This window comes from Rhinolophus sinicus, chromosome 7, assembly GCF_057876585.1.
Source record: "Rhinolophus sinicus isolate RSI-liver-muscle chromosome 7, RSI-T2T, whole genome shotgun sequence".
NCBI lineage: Eukaryota > Metazoa > Chordata > Mammalia > Chiroptera > Rhinolophidae > Rhinolophus > Rhinolophus sinicus.
In genome coordinates this window covers 55,712,425-55,734,092 of record NC_142507.1, presented here as the reverse complement: position 1 = coordinate 55,734,092, position 21,668 = coordinate 55,712,425, and the positions used below count along the sequence as shown (strand labels likewise).

Here is a 21,668-nt window from a genome sequence, read left to right as displayed (position 1 = left end):
TGGGGCTCTTCAGCCTGATGGGCAGATGCCCTGGCCCTTAGAGCCCCCCCCCCCCCCCAGTCTCTCCAGCCTCGTCACTGGTAACACAATGGTTCACAACTTTGGTAAGGTGTCTGCTTTTCCCTCCCTCCCATCCTTGTCCCCCCACTTTCTCCTTAAGAATCGGGAGGGGGTCGTTTGGTGGGTACTGCACACATCGTGACTGGACAAGCAAATGAAAGGACTGGACCTGGAAATATATTACTGGCGAGATAAGGACAACTATTTGCAAAGGAATAGTTGCTTTCTGCGTGTCCACTTAACCTTTGCTAATCCATGCTAAGAATAATTTCTTTTTGGCTCTGGAATGTGGCCTAAGGTGCATATAATTTCTCTCTCCCAAACAGTGACCTCTGCATGGCCTCAGAGCCCTACTTAGATGGGTCCAGCAGTCCCCACACAGGGACCTGACTTGGCAGTGAAGAGGGGAAGGCAAACAGCCACAGAGAACAGAAAGTGCGCGTGGCTGGTTCGAACCTCCATCCTTCCGCTTCTTGTTGGCTTCTCTGTAGTTTGACTCTTGTAAAGGGAGAGCTGAGGCATGGCAAGGCCCAGGCTGAAGATGGTTACGTGGCTGCCGTCCCTGTCATCCTCTCGGAGTTGGGGAATTAGTGCACTTGCCTTTTTGAGATTTGGATGGTGGACTATTTCTCTGAATTCAGGGATGTGAGAAGATAGAAACCTGGGTGTTAGGGGGTGCAAATGGGGCAGCGAGGGTTCCTTCGTTGATGGGACATGTTCCTCTGGGAGTTTGGATAGCCCCACTGTTCTCGGGATTTGTATAGCATGGTACGTTTCTCTAAGTGCTTTCATAGGAACATATCTCATCCGAGCCTCGCAGTATTTCCGTGAGGCAGACAAAGCAGAGGTTATTCTTCCCATTTCACAGAAGGGGTATTGAGGCTCAGAGAGGACACCTGGCTTGCCTGGTGTCAGACTTGCAGGTGTTCTGAATCTGGACCCGTGGCTCTTCGTGGCCCCACCTGTCTAAACAGGTGTGTGTGCTGGGCCCGTGGCGTGTGGCGGCACTGCTTCATTCTCTTTCTGGCAGTAGGTAAGATGGTCTTCAGCAGTCCCTCGCACTTTTTCCCAGTCTTGGGGTGTGCACCTGTAATTCTCCTGTGGGATAATGCAGCTTTGCAGAGGGAGGGCGTTCCTCACCTCTCTCCGTACCCCATCCCTTCCCCTCCCCATTAGAGGATCCGTTCTGGGCACAGCCCGCTTCAAGGTTCTGTACCCCGATCTTCCCCGTCAGCTGTGGGCTCCTTCGTTGGACCTTCTGACATCTCAGGCTCAGGGTCCTATGGATTTGAAGTCATTCACAGTCTAGGCCACACTGGAGGGGCTGAGAGGAAGGAAACGCCCAGCTTGTGGAGTCAGGATTCTCCTTTCATTTATCCATTCGCCGTGTAGAAAGGCTGGTGTAAGGTGCTGTGAGAGTTTTAGAAGGTTAAAGTATGTAGTTCTTGCTCACAGCAAGTGTCAGTCTTATTGGGGAACTAGGGCAGGTCCAGGGGTCCTGTGGCCCCCGTGCCAGCAGTGCTGCCTGTAAGCTGCAGGCTGGCAGGACGGGCTGCTCAGCGCTGCTCAGCTCTGTCCGGGCCCAGCGCCTTGGCGTTCTGTACACAGTGGGCAAAAGAGGGTTGGAATGAATGAGCATGTGAGCAAGTAGAAATCGTCCTGTTGGGGATTTTTCAACGTTCGTGTGCTAATTTCAAGCGTAGCTAAAGTAAGGTCAAGTGAGAGGCTCTAGGTGATGTGGACTTTCCAGAAGGTCGGCAGCATGTTGGAACGAAACAGTCTGTGGAGAGAGTGGCTCAGAGTGAAGGAGGCTTTGGTATATTTATCTGACCTGCAGTGATTCCTGGGTCCAAAGAAACACAAGGTATTTGCGACTCATCTTTATCTTTCAGTGTTAATCAGTTATGAAAAATGGGCTAAGAATCGCTGTTCGTGTTCCTGTCAGGTTTTGTCCGTGGACAGACACCTAGTTGCCCGTTAATGTCTGTTCTCCTCAAAGTTTCTAAAAATACGATGTTCGATATTGCCAGCAGAGATAATGATACGGAATTATTTTTATGGAATGGTAATGAGTTTTGCTAAGTCTTCTATAGCCATTTGCCTAGTTCTCTGTGGCAAACGTTTTGAGATGGCCAGGTGGGTTAGAATTTGCATCTGTAAATCAGCTTTTCTCTATGCAGATAAGAAGTACTAGATTTCAGCCCAGAGTTCTTGGTTTGAGCCCTGGCATTCCGCGTCACTCTGTGACCTTGGGCAAGTCACATGCACCTCTGGTTTCCTCATGTGTAAAGCAATAGCTCATTTATATGAAATGCTTTCCAGTCACAAACATTTTCACAAACGTAGCGTGTCGTTTGAGGATTATAACATTTATTGCACCTCTGTCACGGGGCTGTTGAAAGGAGCAAATCAAATAAGATAACATATTTCAAATTGCTTTCTAAACTGTAAAACTGTATATAAATTTTAGATGGTAAATTTGGCTCTGATTTGGCTTCATGCACCACTTTCTGAACTAGCCCAAAACAAACTAAGATCTTTCAAGGAATTGAACCAGAGTGAACAGGCTTTTTGTTGCAGACGCGCGTGGGGTAGGATAAGAACACTTCCCGGTCAGGGTGTGACAGGACCGGAAGAGGAGAGGAGAGGAGAGGAGAGGAGAGGAGGCGGTTACTGGCGGGTGGGAGAGGCTTCAGCTACCTCGGCTCCCTTAGATGGGGATGGGAAGGATTTGTTTTGTGATCTCTGGCCGATCCTTGTTTTAGAAGCTTGACTTTTCCTAATTCAAAATAACCCAGACCCAGCAACTGTTCCTGATCAGGGGTCTGAGAGCGAGTATAACCTTTCCCCAGTCTGTAGCCTTTCTATCTGGAAGAGGCAAGATCACACATCAGGTGTGTGGAGGAGGGAGGGCAGTGTGACGTCGGCCTGTCCTAGGCTGGAGCCTTCAGGCTGGTAGCTGAGGCTGAGGACACGACTTGTGGGGGTGGGGGGTCCCCGGAATGCTACCCGCCTGGGCCTCAGGTTCTCATTGAGTTCTGGAGCAGGAACTCTCCAGACATGCAGCCGAGTTTCTCCCTGGTTCAGAAGGTTGGCCTCCACTGCCCTGTCTGGGGGTGCAGAGAGCTGGCAGGGGACTTGCAGATGGAGCGTTCGGCTGTTAGTCACCATTCTGAGCAGGCTCGGGTAAGCTTCACTGCAGCCACTCAGAATCACTTCTGAAAGGACACCTTTTGATTAACTAATTTATTTAGGGTTTTTTAATGGTCAAAGTACTGTCAGACAGAGCCCGCATCTTCCCGTTTAGAATAGAGAAAAAAATGCAGAAAGTTGAATGACAATAAGAGTTCATCAGAAATCAAAAAGACTAAAGAGCACACAGCTAGTTCCCAAATTAGTATAAAGACATAGGGGTTCTGGAAGCTTATTGCCTCCCTGGAATAGAGTTGGAAAGCTTTGGGGTAGTGCCCGGAATGCCTGACAGGGCTGGCATTCTGCTGGGAGTGGAGGGCTTTCTTAACTACAGGCCGTGAAGCAGGAGGAATTCATCCGTAGTGACTGAATCTACGTCACATCTTCAGAGTGGCGTTGCCTTTAAAAATCCATTGTATTGGTTTGTCAGTTTAAAAATGTAATTCCAAGATTTACCACGGGGTTTGGAAGCCCCTTTTCCCCCTGGACTGTGCGTTCTTCCTTCTCAGTCACCGTTTTGGGAGCGCCCCGGCCCGACCCGCTGGTGGCCTCCAGGGCCGCTGCTCTGCCCCATGGGGCTAAGCAGGACTAAAGAAGCCGCAGATTCTGGTCTGGAAAGGAAACAGCATCATGCTTTATTAAAAGTCACCTCAGACCTCCTGTGAAGGGAGGTTTGGGGTTCTGAGGAGAGAACCCCGGCGTCTAAGTTACTAGATGAGGGAGCGAGGCCAGCCGACCCTAGGGCTCTGCTCCCCCAGCTGTTATGTTACGTTCTCGGAGCCTCTGGAAACAAGGCCTTGTGTCCTTTCTTTCAGCGAGCCAGGACTTTGTTTTTCAGCAGCCCTTATCTGGCCTTCCTGAAAAACGAGTGAAAATGAAAGTTTGGAAATACCAGGGAACAGAGCTGTCGAATGAACTGGAAGAGGAAAGCCGGAGGACGAGGGGAGAAGGGCTGGGCAGTATAGTCCCAGTAGGACTGGAGTAGGGTTTGCAAGGTGCTTGTTTTCAGGGTCTAGAAGAACACCCAGATTTGTGCTCCTAAAACACTGGGCAGATCTGGGGCGTAAATCACAGCAGTTGGAAGGGGTCGCCTTGCCCTTTCTCTTGACTCCAAATAGGGTGTCTCTCGAGCTAGTTAGGACAGTCGTCTTGTGGACGGTGGGTCCATGAGTCCAGCAGTTGTAAATTCTTACAACAACCTTCTTTTGCTGCAGTTTGAGCCCATTTTATTGTCTTTTCATTCCGATTTCAGTCTCGGCCTAAAGCCACTAGTATCCCTCTCTCATCTTCATTGACGTCTTCCAGATTTTTCTCCTCATTCTAACGAGCAGCAAACTAAGACATTCACGTCTTAGTGAGAAAGGGGTTTTGAAAAGTTAGAGTGAAGTGATTTCAGAGTCTTGATTTCCAGCACTTTCTCCTTCAGTATTTGGAGCTACTACAAACTGGTGTGATGGAATCTGTAGTCACCAGTCATGGCCTGGCATCCGAGGGATGGCCCTGACCTGTGCCACTTGGAATCGGTTGGTTGGACAGCAAGTATTTATCAGATGGCTCCGTGCTCAGCTCAGTTCTTGTTCTGGTGGATAATGTGTTAGAGTGTGGAGCGGACGTTCTTGTTGGGAAATGTTAGTAACAAAACAACAGAAACGTAGTGCGTAATTGCTGAATCTTGATGTGCACCAAAAAGAGGAGAAAGTCGGTGCTAAAGAGAATAGCTGGCCGGTGGGGGTGGGGGGGTTAGAAATTACATGGATGGAAGAAAGGGAGGGGGCCATTTCAGACGGGGGCACCATAAGCAAAGGTTCCAGGGCAGAACAGCACGGGGTTGTCTCAGGATGTAAGATTGTGGGTCTTTGTAAAGCAGAGAGGAATTACGTTGTCAAGCCCGGGGGTAAAGGTGTTCAGACTGGATGTGGTAGGAAAAGGGGAGCCAGTGAAGGTTCTACGATAGGTGGTGACAAAAATCATGTTCAAAGAGAGAATTCTGATGTTAATGTGTAGTTGCAAAGAGAACTTGGGGCTGGAGGGCCAGCGAGGAGTTTTTGCAGCAATCTTGGCAAAAGATGGTGTGGAAAAAAGAGGGGTGGGATCTGAAAGGCAGTTTGGAAGGAGAGTCGGCAAGGGGTGTTCAGGCCGGTCAGACGTTATTCCTGAGGTTGGAGACCCGCTGACGAGAAGGGCCGCTCTGTCACGCAGAGAAGAGCCATCACTCAGAAGGCGTGTTCCTCCTGACGGTACCCAGCGGGTCACTGAGCACAGCACGTCGAATGGCAGTCGTCCTGCCAAGACCCTGAGCTTGGGCCATTTCTCCCAGACAGTTTGAGAGCCTTTTCCAGGGAGGGAGACGGGGTGAGTTCTGGGAGCCCCCTGAGGAATTTGGGGCCCAGTGTGAGGGCAACACAGATGTGGTGGACCCTGGGTAAGGCCTCATTCTCGCAGAGCAGACCCAGCTCCAGGGTTGAAGGGACATCGATGCAGAGGCCACCCTCGTAGCACATTTCGAGGACAGGACATTGAGGGAGACCACTGTGTGAGCCCCAGCTCAGCCCCCAACTAGCTGTGTGCCCAGGGTTACAGCATGAACGCGCTCGTGAATTCTGGAACCAAATATGTGGTGAGTGTTGGTAAGGCCCTGGCTTTGCCAAGGATCCCAGAGGGGCCTGAACGCTCAGCGCCCGCCCCCCCCCCAGAAGGCCTGTGTTTGGGTTCCCAGGCCTGTGCGGATTCTAAAGCTCTGACGGGCTTGGCAGTGAGGCGCACTGAACCAGCACAGAAGCGCAGTTAAGAATTGGTGCATAAGGCCGCCTCGGGCGCTCCTTTGCTAGGATCCCAGCTTCTTTCCTTCCCAGCCCAACCTCCCCAGCCCGGGGGCCGGGTCCTGGCTTCTTCCGGGACTTCAGCCCACATCCCACTGATTGCAGGTCTGGTGGCTGCACCTGCCGGCCTGCTTCCTGGGCCCACGTCACTCTCCACACCTTTCTTTCTCCCCCAGTCTTGCTTCCTTCAAGGAAACCTTTCCTGGTTAGTACCATCAAACTCGATACACTCTATTATTTAGCATTGCTTTGGCCCCTGCTTATAGCAGTTCAGCTCTTATTTATGTGTATAAAATAAATTATGTAAAATTTCTAGCAGGATGTCTAGCACGAGGTGACTCATAAATAAATGTTGGTGCTCCTCTCTCCTTTGCATGTTTTATGTTGGTTGTTATGTCTCGCCTTGTTCCTCAGGGTCCAAAGCGATGCCTCTTCATTTTTCTGGGCTGTCTTCTAGTGCCCTGTCCAGTTCTCTTTACATCGGGAATATTCCTACGCGCTGTTTCCTGACTTGAACTGCAGCTCATTCTTGACATTCCTGATTCCCTCCGTGCCTAGCCAAGGGGTTGCAAGAAAGCAGCTCTAAACATGCTGTTAGGAACTGAGAGGAGACTCCCCGTTCTTCCTGGAGCAGCCTTGTTGGGGTTGCTCCCCTTGGGCTTCTCTGAGCTGGGGTTCCCCAGCCACTGCCGAGAGGGAAGACGGATTAGGAGACCGTGTGGCCATCTGGGCAGGAGGTGAGGTGGCCTCCACTAGGGAAGTGACTTGTACATGGTCACAAATCCAGGATTTGCATATTTCATGCCAATCTCTTCTGACCTGCAAAGTTTCCTTTGATAAATCAGCTGACAGCCTTATGGGAGCTCCCATGTAGGGAACTAACTGCTTTTCTCTTGCTGCTTTAAGATTCTCTTTGTCCTTAAGCTTTGGCATTTTAATTGTAACATGTCTTGGTGTGGGCCTCTTTGGGTTCATCTTGTTTGGGACTCTCTGCACTTCCTGGGCTTGTGTGTCTGTTTCCTTCACCAGGTTAGGGAAGTCTTCTGTCATTATTTCTTCAAGTAGGTTTTCAATCCCTTGCTGTCTCTCTCTTCTCCTTCTGGCACCCCTACGATGTGAATGTTGGTACGCTTGACGTTGTCCCAGAGGCCCCTTAAACTCTCCTTATAGTCTTAAATTCTTTTTTCTTTTTGCTGTTCTGATTGGGTGTTTTCTGCTGTCTTGTCTTCCAAATCTCTGATTCGCTCCTCTGCGTCGTCTAATCTACTCCTGAGTCCCTCTCATGTGTTCTTCATTTCAGTTATTGCATTCTTCATTTCTAACTGGTTCTTTTTTATGTTTTCTGTCTACTTTTTATGTTTCCTAGCTCTTTGCTGAAGTTCTCCCTGAGATCATTGAGCATCTTTATAACCAGTGTTTGAACTCTGCATCTGCTAGATTTCTTGTCTCTGTTTTGTTTAGTTCTTTTTCTGGAGTTTCGTCCTATTCTTTCATTTGGGACGTGTTCCTTTGTCTCCTCATTTTGGCTGCCTCCCTGTGTTTGTTTCTATGTATTAGTCAGATCTGCTACATCTCCCAGTCTTGGCAGGTGGCCTTATGTAGGAGGTGTCCTGTGGGGCCCAGGGGTGCAGTCTCCCTGCTCACCTGAGCTGGGTGCTCCAGGTGTGTCCCTCATGAGGGTTGTGTGTGCTCTCGTGTTGTAATTGAGCCTTGATTGCTATTGGCACGTTAGTAGGTGGGATTGACCCTCAGGCTGACTGTTGAGGACTGGCTGTGACTACAGTGGAGGAACTGCTGTGCAGAGGCTGACACCAGGGAGCGGGATTCGATTTACTGGGGCTTTGGTACCTGCCGAGTCCACCCTTTGGGTGTGTCATTTACGGCACTAATTGGGTGGTGCTCTGGTGTGGTCTGAAGCTGCCCTCAAGTATGTTCATTCTGGGGCCTCTTGGGAGGGGCTCTGGTGCAGGCCACGGTCTGCTCTGCCTGTGTCTGGCCCCTAGCTACCTGGTAGGTGCTACAAAGTGATCTGCGATTGGTAGCTGCCTGTGCTGGGCTTGGAGGTTCCTGGGAAAGGTTATGCTGAGACCCGAAGCAGGCTGTCCTAGTGCTGGGCTTGGGGTCGCTTAGCAAGAGGGCCAGATGCTGCTTGTTTGGGGTTTGTGGACCTTTGAGAAAAGGTCTTTAGGAAAATCTGCCGTGCGACCCTAGGCCAACTGCTTGTGTGGGTTAGCGTCTGAAATAGATTCGGGCTCGGCACATGAATTGGGTGGGGACGGGTCTCAGGGAATCACAAGGGTAGGGTGACAGTGCTGTTAGCTGGTTAACGGAGACTCAGCCCTGTGCCTCTGCTGGGTGGGGGAGGGCTCAACAAAGTAACAGTGGCGCCTGCACTTTATCCAGAAGAGAGCTGCCCCTCCAGTCCTCACCCTGAGGCCAGACAGTTCACCTCCCCATATGTCCCTGGTGCTTTTTGAGCTGCTGTCCCTTCTCTGGAGCTCTGGGCGAGTGTTTGTGGGCAAGTGAGTCTGTACTCGGGCCCTTTAGGAGGATGCCCGGGTCTACAGCAGCCCTGTCTCACCCAGACTGAGTCCCTGCTGGTTCTCACAGCCTGATGTTGAGGGGACTCCTCTTCCTGGCGCTGGCGCTCTGGGTGGGGAACCCAGTGTGGGGCTGGGACCCCTCCCTCCTCCGGGGGGACCTCCACAGCCAAGGTAATTCTCCCAGTACTCCTCCTCCTCCTCCTCCTTCTTCTTCTTCTTCTTCTTCTTCTTCTTCCTCTTCCTCTTCCTCTTCCTCTTCCTCTTCCTCTTCCTCTTCCTCTTCCTCTTCCTCTTCCTCTTCCTCTTCCTCTTCCTCTTCCTCTTCCTCTTCCTCTTCTTCTTCTTCTTTACATATCCTTCCCAATTCTTAACCACCACACATGGGTGTGGGGCCGGCCTATTTCACATCTCCGCCCCTCCTACTCGCCTCAGTGTGGCTTCTTCTTTATACCCTTAGTTACAGGAGTTCTGCTCAGCTCGTCTTCAGGTGGTTCTCAAGGGTGCCGGTTCTATAGTTTAGTTGTAATTTTGATGTGGTCGTGGGAGGAGACGAGCACAGCATTTGCCTACTCTGCCGTCTTGACTGGAAGTCCCCAGTGGTTTTTAGTATATTCACAGAATTGTGTAACCATGCCCACTATCTAATTCCAGAAGAGTCTCATCACCCACAAAGAAACCTTGGACCCATTAGCAGTCACCTAGTGCTCTGCCCCTCAGTCAGCCTCTGGTCCACTTTCTGTCCCTATGGGTTCACCTCCTCTGGACATTTCACATTAATGGAATTACCCAGCATGTGGCCTTTTGTGTCTGGCTTCTTCCACTTAACGTGAGGTTGTCTAGGTCCCTCCATGTTGTAGCGTGTGTCAGTGCTGCTCCTCGCTCCTTCCCAGATGACCCACGGCTCCCAGAACAAGCGTCCCAGACAGTTGCAGAAGTGGCATTCCATTTATGAGAGGTCACCTGGTGTCACTTCTGCCTTCCTCTTTCTGGTTGAGGGAGTCACAAAGGCCCACATAGGGTCAGGAGGCGAGTAGACCCCACATCTGGGTGAGAAGGCAAGCTCTGGGAGCGTGTGAGGATGGAAGTAGTGTCGCGTAGTGACTTCTGGGAAGTCAGGTGGCCAGGTGCATACGTCCTTTCTCGCTATATCTGTGTCTCCTGTCCTTCAAATACCAGCCCAAACCCAGTCAGCTAGCGAGGTCTTCATGGTTACATCCATGGCTCGGCTTTTTCTTCTGCTGTCTCTCACCACATAGGTCCCTGTTGGTTTCTGTATGACATCTGTTCATCTTTTCCTATCAATACTCCCTTTAGTGTCAGCTAGCACCCCAAAATAGTTTATTGAAATCTCCAGTGGGGGGTTGCCCAGTAGCGTTCATCATCTAGTTCAAGTGTTGACTGTTGACTGGTTCTCTCTCGGTTAAAGGTTGTTGCAGTTTTTCATACTGACTGACCCCTACCCCTGGCCCATCTGGCCCCTTAGGGAAACCCAAGGCCCACACCCTGTGGTTCCCTCACATGGTTCCCTTACATCCGGCCATAAATGCATCCAGGAGATGAGCCATAATGACAACGAGCGTTTGTCCAGCACTTGACTGTGATTTGCAAAGTGCTTTAATAGCCATTCCAATACGTACTCATTACAGTTGTTGTTCTCCTCTCGGGTGAGAAAGCCGGGCTCATGGGAGTCGACTTGGAATCACGTTGGCTCTGAATCCTGGGCCCCTCCCCTTGCTTTGGCCGTGGTTTGGCGCTCGTAATCACCCAGAGCCCCGCAGCCCCACGACACTGATCACAGCAGTCCCTCACTCCTGTCCCTGGTCAGGGACGAGAATGCGGCTGCAGTCCTCTACCAGTCTAGCCTCCTTGCTCTGGAACCGTCGTCACTTGTCAATCCGGGGCTCCGAGCTTTGTTTCTCCCCCATGGTCTTGCCTCTGCTGCTTTGATTATTTACCCCAGAGGTTGCGCTGCTTGTGAGCTTGGGGACCTTGTGAGCTTAGTTACTTTGGAGAAGTGCGTTCCCAGTGTGGGGTGGGTGTGTGTGTGCGTGTGTGTGTGTGTGTGTGTGTGTGTGTGTGTACGTGCGTTAATTCCAGGGAGAGGGTCTGAGAAGTAGTGCTGAACAGAATGGGAAGCACGGAAAGAGGAAAAGGATGGGACGGTAACTAGCGAAGGTAGAAGAATCTCCAAACATGGTCATTGTGAAGTTCACTTTTCTTCTGTTGAGAAAAGTACAGGCAGATGTGAAACTGATGCCCCGCTGGTGACCTGCCTCCAAAGTGACACTTCTGTCACCAGGGGTGCTTCACCAGAAGCCGGCTTCCTCTCATTTCCTGTCTCGGCGATCAAATACTCGGTGAGTTTTCCCCGGAACCAGGGTGCAGGGCCGGCACAGGCTGAATCCATTTACTGGCATCGTGCTGCGGTGCCGAGTGATCCACAGAGCTTTCGTTCTTCCCAGCACTCCCATCCAGTGTACTGTGAGCAGACACATCCAGGAGGCAGCGCCTGGTGGGTGACGGGACACCTCTCCTGTCTGTGCCTCAGCCTGGGCCTCCCCAGGACACACTGTTCTGACAGCTCTCCCCAGCTCCGGGAACTGCCCCTTCCGATGCGACTTAGCTCCCCGTCTTCTTCCCCTGAATGGGGTGGCTCCCTCCCTGGTGGTAATTACCAGGGAGCCTACTCATCTGTGTGGCTGCCCAGTCTGTCATCATCAATCTCCGCCAGAGCCTTTTATATGAAAGCTGCAAGATTAGAAAATACATTGCCTGCGGCAGAGAGATTACTGACTCAGAGGCTGGGAACCCACAGCTTCAGGAAGGCATGGAGGGGCCAGCGGGAGGCAAGCATGAGATAGGCAGCTGGGAGCATGAGTCCTGCTGGAACCTGGGGTGCTTTTCCCTCTCGACCACACGTTCGCCCCATCTCATTTTGGCCACCAGCTTCTCCGCCCGCATCTGTTCCTGCCCTGTACTTTGTGCCCATCTCTCTTCTGAGACAGGTGGTCCCTAATGGAGACAGGTGGTCCCTAATGGAGACAGGTGGTCCCTGGCTTTAGGGAACCTAGAGGCTTGTGGGAAAGGCACGTGCAGAAGACCCGCGGATGCTTTCCTGGAAGGGGGCGTGAGGCTCCGCAGGTCGCACCCGGAGCCCCTACTGTCAGCTTTAGACGGCGTCCCCGCCCTGATTTAACCTTTCAAGTCTTACATAGCAATTCATCAGCTTCAACAAGAAATGTTGGCACTCCAAGTCTGTGTGCCAGCACCGCGCTGCAGACTGGGGATTTAATACGTAACCTGAGGTAAGTGTTCAAAATGGGAAAGGAATAGCCACTCGAGATGCCAGAAAAGTGACGTATCTGACACACCTTTTAAAAGATTTTCGCTGCTATTAAGAATAGACCGGGGGTTCAAGAGAAAAGCAGGAAGAACTATTAGTTGTTGCCGTAATCTAGGCTAGAGGTGATGGGCATAATCCCAAGTCCAGAATCTCTGTTGTTTTCACTATGGCAGATACAGGCCTCTTACACTTGGGGGTGGGGTAGGTTTCTGTGGGGTTCTGTTCCCTGCCCCATACATCTTATCTTTAATGCATCTTTATGTGCCGAAGATAAAGGGAATTATTACAAATGTACCCTAAAGTCAAGAGATAAATACAATAAGATTAACATGCACGGCAAGTCGGGCGTCTCCCACACCTGCAGACAGATTTGTGGATCAGTGAATGGCCAACTTCATGCTACGTCACTAACCCCCAGGACTTCACAGTCCACGGCTGTTTCTTTGTATCATCGTCATCCGGTGCTCGCGGTGCTTTGCAGTTTTAGAGTTTGCGTGTTTTCATGTACGTTCGTTCCTTATAACAGCTTTATTGAGGTATAATTTACCTGCCATAAAATTCATCCTCAAGGTGTGCGACCGTCACCACACTACCCAATTCCAGACATTTTCATCCCCCTGAAAAGAAACCTCTATCCATTCGCAGCCACTTCGTGTTCCCCCCACAGCCTCAGGCACCACTAATCTACTTCCTGTCTCTCCGGATTTGCCTATTCTGGACATTTTATATAAATGGAATCATACAAGGTATGATCCAAAAATGTGAATGTTCAAATTTAAAAAAATTATTACAGAAAAGACACATTGCCATTAATCCCCCTCAAAATACTCCCCCTCTCTTCGAACACACTTAACCCATCATTCTTGCCGCTTTCTGAGGCAGTTCTGGAAGTCCCCCGGTGTCTTCAGTTGTGCTGTCATGGCTGCCTTGAGGTCCTGAATCATTTTGACTTTGGGGAAAAGCCAGAAGTCTCATCGTGCCAGACCTATGCCAGATCCGGTGAATAAGAACGAGGACACACCGTAATGTTTTTATTTGACAGAAACTGCCATATACCAGAAGTGATGTGTGACACGGAGCGTTGTCATGATGGAGTATAAAATAAAGACACTCAGGAAAGAGGACTTCCAGAACTGCTGCCGAAAGTGGCAAGAATGACGGGATAAGTGTGTTTGAAGCAAAAATATTTGAGGGGGATTAATGGCATCGTGTCTTTTACTGTAATACATTTTTTAAAATATTCACTGTACTTTTTGATCACACCTCATATGTTTGAGCCCGTTTGCAGTTCTCTTGGGTACATACCTAGTGGAGAATTGCTGGATCATGTGGTATCTCTGTTTAGCATTTTGAGGAACTGCCAGACTGCTTTCCATCGTGGCTGCACCATTGTACAGTCCCGGCTGCCGTTCATGAGGGTTTCTGACTCCACATCCTTGCCAACACTTGCTACATTTGCCTTTTTATTACAGCCAGCCTGGTGGGTGTAAAGTGCTGTCTCATCCCTGTACTGATAAGGGTGTTGAGGATCTTTTCCTGTCCTTATCCGTCATTGTGTATCTGCTTTAGAGAAACGTCTTATGTTAAATCAGCTTTGCATCCTGGGATAATCCGACATTGTCAGGTGTGTAATCCTTTTTCCATCCTCCCCATCTGATTGTCTCTATTTACTTGATTATTATGGAGAGTCTGAAAGGAGTACATCTGCATAGTTCTGTTTTCGTTCTCTTTAAAACACTGTATCTGGCATGGCGGCAGCTTTGCTTCCAGCCGAGACTCCCCCTGAGGTGAGAGCAGGGCGGTGGGCAGGGCTGTCAGATGCTGGGTGACTGAACGTGGGGCCAGCTGCTGCCTCCTAAGCTCCCTGTGTGCTGGGTGCTGTTGGCCCGATTTCTGCAGTTTCCTTCTGCACTAGGGCACTTTCACATGTGTCCTCTCATGTTTTATTCTCATAGACACCTTTGAAGTCTTTACATTTTTCCTGCCACATACATTTGAGGCAGAAACATGCTTTTGACTTTGCAGCCCCAGCATATTTCCCAGACACTGATGTGTGTGTGTGTTGGTCTCATTCATCTTTAGTCTGGTTGTCCAGCCTTTGGCTCCTCTGAATAATAGATCTTCCCGTTTTACAGACAAGGAAATTTCTCCAGGCCACCAGAGAGTAAACAATAGTAGTGCTTGTATTTATTTAGGAGAGAATTTGGTATTTTATTAGTTTGTAAAATGGTGTAATTTGGGAAGCACTAATCTGACCAGCACGCTTCATTTTGGAGGTGAGGAACCCTGCTTGCTATCCCGGAGGAAGTAGTTTAAAAATAGTGATACTGAAACTAGGTCCATCTTATTGACTGCTCACGGGGCCCCAGGCCTGGAGCGGGTGCGAGACTTCACTCACTCCTGCACACACGTGGGCTGTAGGTCTTGCTTGTGAGTGGCCGGCTGCTCATGGCTCCTGGCAAACGTATTTCCTCCTCACCCAGCTCTGAGAACCTAATCAGAACTTTTGTTTTTTTCCATTAGTGACTGAAGACTCAGCAATACCGCTGTTTCTAAAACCATGGCTCACTCTTCCATCACCTTATTTTGAACAGATTCTCTCCCCTTCCTGAACTGAGAATCCCAGAGGGCAGGGGCCACAATAGCACAGCACATGGCAGGCACTGAGTATATGTCCTTGACCGAGTGAATGAGTGTGTCTGGGTCACTGGGCAGCACGACCGTCAGGCCAGCACGCTGAGCATGTAGTGGCCAGTTTCCCACGCCAGTGCTGCTGCTTCCGTGGGGAACACTGACCTGCACTCACCTGAGCTGCACATGTCAAGGCTCTCAGTGATCGTGGGATGGTAGCGAACATGGCCTACACAGCACCCGGGTCCTACGGTACAGCTTTGGCCGTGGCCTTCAGGCCGCAGGAGGAACGAGTCAAGGCCTGCCTGAAGTCGCCCAGGCTTCCTCGTATCTGCAGTGGAGGAAAGTGTGGTGGGCTCAGGGGCACAGGGTAAAGATGGCCGAGCGGCCAGGGGACCGGGGCACGGCTCTCAGCACTTGGCCCTGACAGCCCCTTTGCTCCTCATAACAACCCTGCGAGTTGGTGTCCCCATTTCCACTGAGGCTAATGAGACAGGGCTGAGGTCACACAGCTGGTAAGTAATGGGATGGGTTCAGATGCAGGCGGTGTGACTGGTCTGCTGTTAACCACCGTGCCATGCCGTCTCTTCAGAGGGAAACCGAGAAATACAAACACTTGTATCAGATCGACAGGATTTGTCGTTTAACTAGCTGTGTGGACAGAGAGAAGAAAGAGTCAGGATTGACTGCGGGGGGGGGGGGGGGGGCGGGGTGGTGGTGGTGGTGGTGGTGATGGTGGTGATTGATGGTGGTGGTGGTGGTGGTGGTGGTAGTGGTGATGAAGGTGATGATAGTAACTAAAACGTATATCGCATTTACCATGTGCCAGTGTTCTCAATTTTTTTTAATACTCAACAACAATGCTGTGAGAGTAGGTTCTCTTTTTATCCAGAATCAACATAGGTGATGTGGCAAAAATATTGACCCAACACCTAGACAGAGCATCTATTTACTGTGGATACAGGAGGGATAGGTACCCATCTGGAGTAGATAGAATATGAGGAAAGTAGTCGTGAGAGTCCTAGGAAAGACCTTCCCTCCTAGTCAGTAAATCCAGAAAAGTGTGGACGTGGACAGCTGCTTGTTTTTTGTTCGTTACGTGTTTTTTACAGCCTTATTGAGTTCACATGCCATAAAATTCACCCATTTAAAGAATTCAGTTCAGTGGTTTTTAGGATAGTCACAGAGTTGTGAGATCATCACCAACACCTAATTTTAGAATTTTTCAATTCCCCCCGAAAATAAGCAGCCCTGTACTCATTAGCAGTCAGCCCCCTTTCCTGCTTCCCACCCCTGCATCCCAGCCCAGGAAGCCACTGGTCTACTTTCTGAATTTGCCTCTTCTGAGCATTTCACGTAACGGAATCACACAACATGACGTCTTTGTGTCTGGCTTCTTTCACGCAGCCTGTTTTCATCCATGTTGTAGTGGGTGTCACTTCATTCCTTTGTTTGTTGCTGGCTAACGTGTCGTCGTGTGCACCTGCCACCGCTGTCTACCTGTGCATCAGCTGATGGACATTTGGGTTGTTTCCTCTTTTTGGCTTTTATGAACACGGCTGCTGTGAACATTCCTGTGAAACTTTCTGTGTCAATGTGTGTTTTTAGTTCTCTTGGGTATGTACTGGGAGTGGGTTGCGGGGTCACATAGTGTTTTTGTGTTTTGTTTAACATTTTGAAGAACAGTTTTCCAAAGTGGCTGCAGCACTGACCCTCACCAGCAGCGTCTGAGGGTTCCGATTTCTGCACGTCCTCGCCAACACTTGTTCTTTACCATGGTCTTGTGGTGTCTCACTGTGGTTTTGGTTTGCATTTCCCTGGTGACTAATGAGGTTCAGCATCATTTCACGTGCTTATTGGCCATTTCTATGTTCTTCAGAGAACTGTCTATTCAAATCCTTTGCCCGGTTTTAAAATTGGGTTATTTGATTTTTATTGTTGATTTTTAAGAAATTTTTATATATTCTGGTTACAAGTCCCTTATCAGATGTGTGATTGCAAATATTTTCTTCCATTGTGTGGGCTGCCTTTTCACTTTCTTGATGTTGCCCTTTAAAGCACAAAATTTTTTAATTTTAATGATGCCCAATTTTTTCTTTTGTAGCTTATGCTTTTAGCGTTATATCTGAGAAATCATTGCCTAACTCAAGGTCACAAAGATTTACTCCTATGCCTTCTTCTAAGAGTTTTATAGTTTTAGCTTTTATATTTAGGTCATTTTTGTGTTAAGTTTTGTTGTGATATGAGGCAGGGGTCCAGCTTCATTTATCTGCATGTGGATTTCCAGTTGTACCAGCACCATTTGGTGAAAAAAAACTGTTCTTTGTCCATTGAATTGTCCTGGCCCCCTCGTCAAAAATCAATTGACCGTAAATGTGAAGATTTATTTTTTGATTCTCTTTTATTGACCACGCCTGCGATACCGTGTTTCCCCGAAAATAAGACCTAACCGAAAAATAAGCCCTAGCATGATTTTTTTCAGGAGGACATCACCTGAACATAAGCCCTAATTCGTCTTTTGGAGCAAAAATTAATATAAGACCCAGTCTTATTTTCGGGGAAACACAGGAGCTGGATGTTTAAATAGTTCTACGACTCCCTTCTCCCCTTAGGAATGCTTTTCTCTTGTGCCCTCGTGTTCTCTCTCCTTTCTCCACATCTGTCCATGTAGCCCTCCATCCCCAGTCTTCATTCCATCACTCTCTTGCTGCCGCTCTCCCCTCTCCTTTGGAACGGGCGGCCCTGTTCCCTCCCCTTCACTTCGGTGGTCCTTCTCTCAGTCTGTTGATTCCATCTCTAACTCCCCTCCTCCTCTGTGTTGCTTTCCTTCCTTCCTCTCGTCCCCCAGGCCCTGCGATGCACATGAGATCCTGACTAACACCAGGGAGGTGTGTCTCCCTCCCCCGCTGGCCCCCTCACTGTGCTGCCCTCAGAACCATGTGGCGGGATTGGACAGTTGGTGGAGGTTCAAGGGCTACGTCCCTTGCACCTCGGCCAGTGGGCCCTGCAGCGCCATCCTCACTGGGCCTGTGGCCCGGGGCTCATGCTGCGGTGCCGGGCTGCCCCTCTGGTCCTTCGTCCTCTGGCTCAGGTCCGTGGCACACTTACAGTTATTGGCTTATGGGGCTGGTATCACGTATCAGTCAAATCATTAAAAGCTCAGCACCATCCAGGAAGGGGGTGCCAGCGGGTAGCAAGACCTGTCATCACCCCTGCCACCTGCCATCTTCTCACTGCCTTTCTGACCGGAGCCCCTTATGTCCCCTGGTGTCACCAAACCCCAGAGCGGAGTCCCGTTCCAGAGCAGCCAGCACTCCCCAGGCATCAGAGTGGAGTCCACTTGGTGCCCGCAGAGCCCCTGTTCCCACGCCCTGCAAAGGGCAGCAGCCGGTTCTCCCAGGGGTTCCTGAGCTTCTGTCAGGAGCCCCAGGATTGGAAGGAACCCTGTTAGTCCGTGTGCTGGTGAGGCGCCTTCTTGATGATCTCCAGTTCTCTTTGGCTGTCTGGTCCCTTAGACTGGTGGCTTGTGCCTGTGCCATTTGTCAGCCGGTTTGCCAAAGAAGCGGCTTGGGCGGTGCTCTGTGCGGAGAGCCATGTTTTGCAGTGGGTGCTGTGTGTGGGCGCCGTGCATCCAGCTGGCAGCAGACGGGGCACAGACCCTTCCAAGTGGAAGACATGTCCTTCCTTCAGGGAGTTCACGGCCCAGACATGTGGAGTGTGAGCGTTCGAGAGCCTTAGGAAAGGGGTGTCTGCCGCGTGCGTCTGATGCCCAAGCCAGGCCTTCGCAGAGTGCGCCCCCGCGAAGCACGCCTCTTTTGGGCCACTCGGGGTCTGTCGACTGCAACCTGAAATCAGTGGTTTGGATGGCTGTTTGTCTGCTTTGCACTGACTTTGTTGTAAGAAACCAAGAACACAGCTTATTTATGAGGACTGCGGCTCTGCCTGCCTAAGGGAGAGGCGGGTCAAGGGACGCGAACTCGGGGAAAGCTTCTTGGGGTTAACCGTCTTAAGCCAGGTGTTGATGGGAGAAGCGGGGTCACTGCTCCCCGGCTTCTCTCCGTCTGCTGTTGGCCACAATTCGGGGGCTCTGGTTGACACCCTTCAGTTCTGGCCTCTGAGCTGTAACTTCAAAAGCCCTTTAGGATGTGAAAGTTCACTCCCTACTGGGGTGACACCCCCCCCACCCTCCCCACCCCATCCTCTGCACGGTCCAACGTTAACTTCACCTCCGAGAGTCCCTGGAGGTGATTCCAGGGTGCTCAGACCCACTGGAGGCCTTCAACACTATGGGGGTGGGGGTGGGGACAGCCCTGACTGCTGGCAGCAAGAAGGGACAGCGTTCTGTTTTGTAATGGCGCCCAGGCAGCCTTCAGAGCTAAGCTGAGCAGATCCACCCCCGAGCCCGGGGCAGTAACACTGGAGGGAAGAAGGCAAAGTGCCCCTGTGCTGGTGAGTGAAGTAGTGGCAGTTAGCCCCCCGGCCAGGCTAGAAGAGCTGGCCCATTTAGAAAAGAAGGCGAGGCCTAGTATTCCTTCCCGGGTCACCCAGAGTCGGGGAGCTGGCGGTGGAGGGCGCATGCCCTCCAGGACCCCTCTGGGACCTTGGAGATGAGCCTCAGAATCCTAGATTCCTTTGCCCTTCTAGATGTCACCTTTCCCCTCCCGTCTTCAGCCCAGATTGTTCTCTGTCTGGACAGACTGAGGTTGCTGTTTCCTGTTCCATGAGATCCTTTTTGTTTCTCATTTGAGGGTCTCACCCGGGGAGCTCCCGCCTGATGTCATCTTTGTGGGAAGTAAGAATGGAATGAAGGGAGGGACCTCAAGAATGCTTCTCTTTCTGTCAAAGTTGTTTCCATCTCTTGCTGCCATTCAGCATTTCAGCGTCCGTTATTTCCTCCCTCACCCCACTCTTGTTCAGTTTCCTGGAAATAGAGTGGGGGCTGGGAGAGGGAAAGTGGGAATCCCCACTGCATCTCTGCTGTGCAGTGGTCAACATGGGGTGTGGGGGTGGGGGCGAGAGATGGAGTCAGCCCTGGAGGGCGAGGCCCAGAGACTGCGAGCCCGTGGCAGGGCCTAATTACCGCTCTGCCTTGACTTGGCCTGTAATTGTGGTTTCTGGGAGCCGGCGTGTCCTGGAAATCTGCTGGCACAGCAGAGGTTTGGGATGGAGTTGAATTTTCCACTTGGAGCAGCTTGCCCAGCACCCGTTTTTGGTTGGGGGCAGGGTGGGTCCCTAAAGCTCCAAAGAGAACTACCAGGCCGTCGTGTACCCTGTGAAAGTCTGGGCGCTTTGGAAACGTTCAGAGGCAGGCGAGAGATGGCAGGATGATGAGGAGTCGTTGCCGGAAGTGGAAGTCGGCTCTGCTCCGACCTGGAGCAAGGGACTCGGTGTCCCCAGACCTGAGTTTCCTCAAACCTGTCATTTGACTTGAACATCGGTCTTTTTCAGTGGGGTCTTCCTAAACAATAGATGGGGAAATGCTGGACTAAGTAAGGGAGCCACTGAAGCCCCTTTCCCCGTGGTGGGGATAATAAAATACGTAACACACATCCTGAGTACTTACTGTGTTCCGGTGCCAAATGCTCTAGTGAGTGGCACTATTTAATTTCATAACACTCCAGTGAAGCTGTTACTGACCTCTGCGACAGCTGAGCAAACCGAGGTGGAGAGGTGACAGTCTTGCCTGAGGTCACAGAGCCAGTGTCAGCGTCAGGATTCCCACCCAGGGGTCTGATTCCAAAGCCCTGCGTGCGTCTGGCCAGCAGACGTGCACTGCGTTTTCCTCTTGTGCCTGCACACACTCCAGCCAGGCTGGCTTCGTGAGGTCAGGAGATCTGGTTCCCGTCCTGGCACACGCCCTCGCTCACCCTGGGACCTCGGGCAAGGCCATTATCGTCAGCCGTGCAGCTTCATCTATTCAGAGCTGCGCTGAGGATCAGATGAGATAGCGCCCAGCCCTGACCTGGCCCCCAGCGGGCGCTCAGACAATGTTAGCAGCCTCTGGTCACACAGCCAATGAAGAGCCCGCGCCTGCCGCCTTGAGCTGCCGGCTGAGATTTCAGAACCGTGCCGTGCAGTAAGGACGGGTCTCTGGCGAATCGAGATGAGTGGACAGGCCCCTCACCGGGGAGCAGAGCGAGGGCAGACAGGCATGGAAGCCAAACGGCTTGGCCCGCGTACAGCTGCCCGTCACTCGCTGCATGCGTGCCCTGAGCCCGTGCCTCGCCTCATTTCCTCAGCTATGAACTTACGGCGTTAAGAGTAACAGCTCGTGGCCTTGTGAGGATTAAATAAAGTCAGGAAGAATGGCTAGTAATCTGCAGTCTGAGTGCAGGCCCTGGCCTCTGCAGTTTCTTTTCACATTTTTTCAATAATTTAATCAAATAAGGCCATGACATGGGCACTGTTATTACCTGTATTTTAAGGGAGAGGCACAGAAAGGTGAGTAACTTGTGTACCGTTTCAGAGCAGCTCACCCACTCTGTCCTCCTGTTGTCTCTGGGAGCGCTTCACACGTGCCCTCCCCATTGGGATCCACCTGTCGGTCAGTCAGCCTTCACTGAGAGCACGAGCTCAGCGGGCAGGGCTGCGGCTCTGGCAGGGCACGCGCAGGGTCTCTGCTCACGTTCGCTGTTTCCTCGGAGGGAGACACCGTCAGTGTGGGTGAGCTGCTCTGAAAACAGTGCAGCCCTAAGTGGTGCGAGGGGGGCCAAAATGCAGCCGAGATGGATGCAGTACCTAAATCAGTCACTGGAGAAGGTGACAGTGAGGTGCTTCCTAGAGAAGGCCGGCGGTACGGCCTCAGCAGCCAAGAGACAGGGCCCAAGGGCAGCGTGAGCTCTTTGGAGCGCTGGGGTTGGGGGAGTGGGGATTGCAAGGCAGGTCCATCAGTCAGCGAATTTTCAGTAAGTGTGTGCTGTGTGCCCGGCCTGTGGAGATCAGTGAGTGTGTGTGTGTGCCTGGTGGGGGGGTCAGTGAGTGTGTGCCATGTGCCTGGTTGGGGGGGGGGTCAGTGAGTGTGTGCTGTGTGCCTGGTGGGGGGGTCAGTGAGTGTGTGCTGTGTGCCTGGTATGGGGCGGT

The 21,668-nt window shown here is 51.2% G+C and overlaps 1 protein-coding gene across 12 annotated transcripts in view; it reads left to right on the top strand.

Annotated features, from left to right (window-relative positions):
• ARHGEF11 (Rho guanine nucleotide exchange factor 11) overlaps positions 1–21,668 on the top strand; it is a 75,823-nt gene that overhangs the window by 2,065 nt on the left and 52,090 nt on the right. The window lies entirely within an intron of this gene.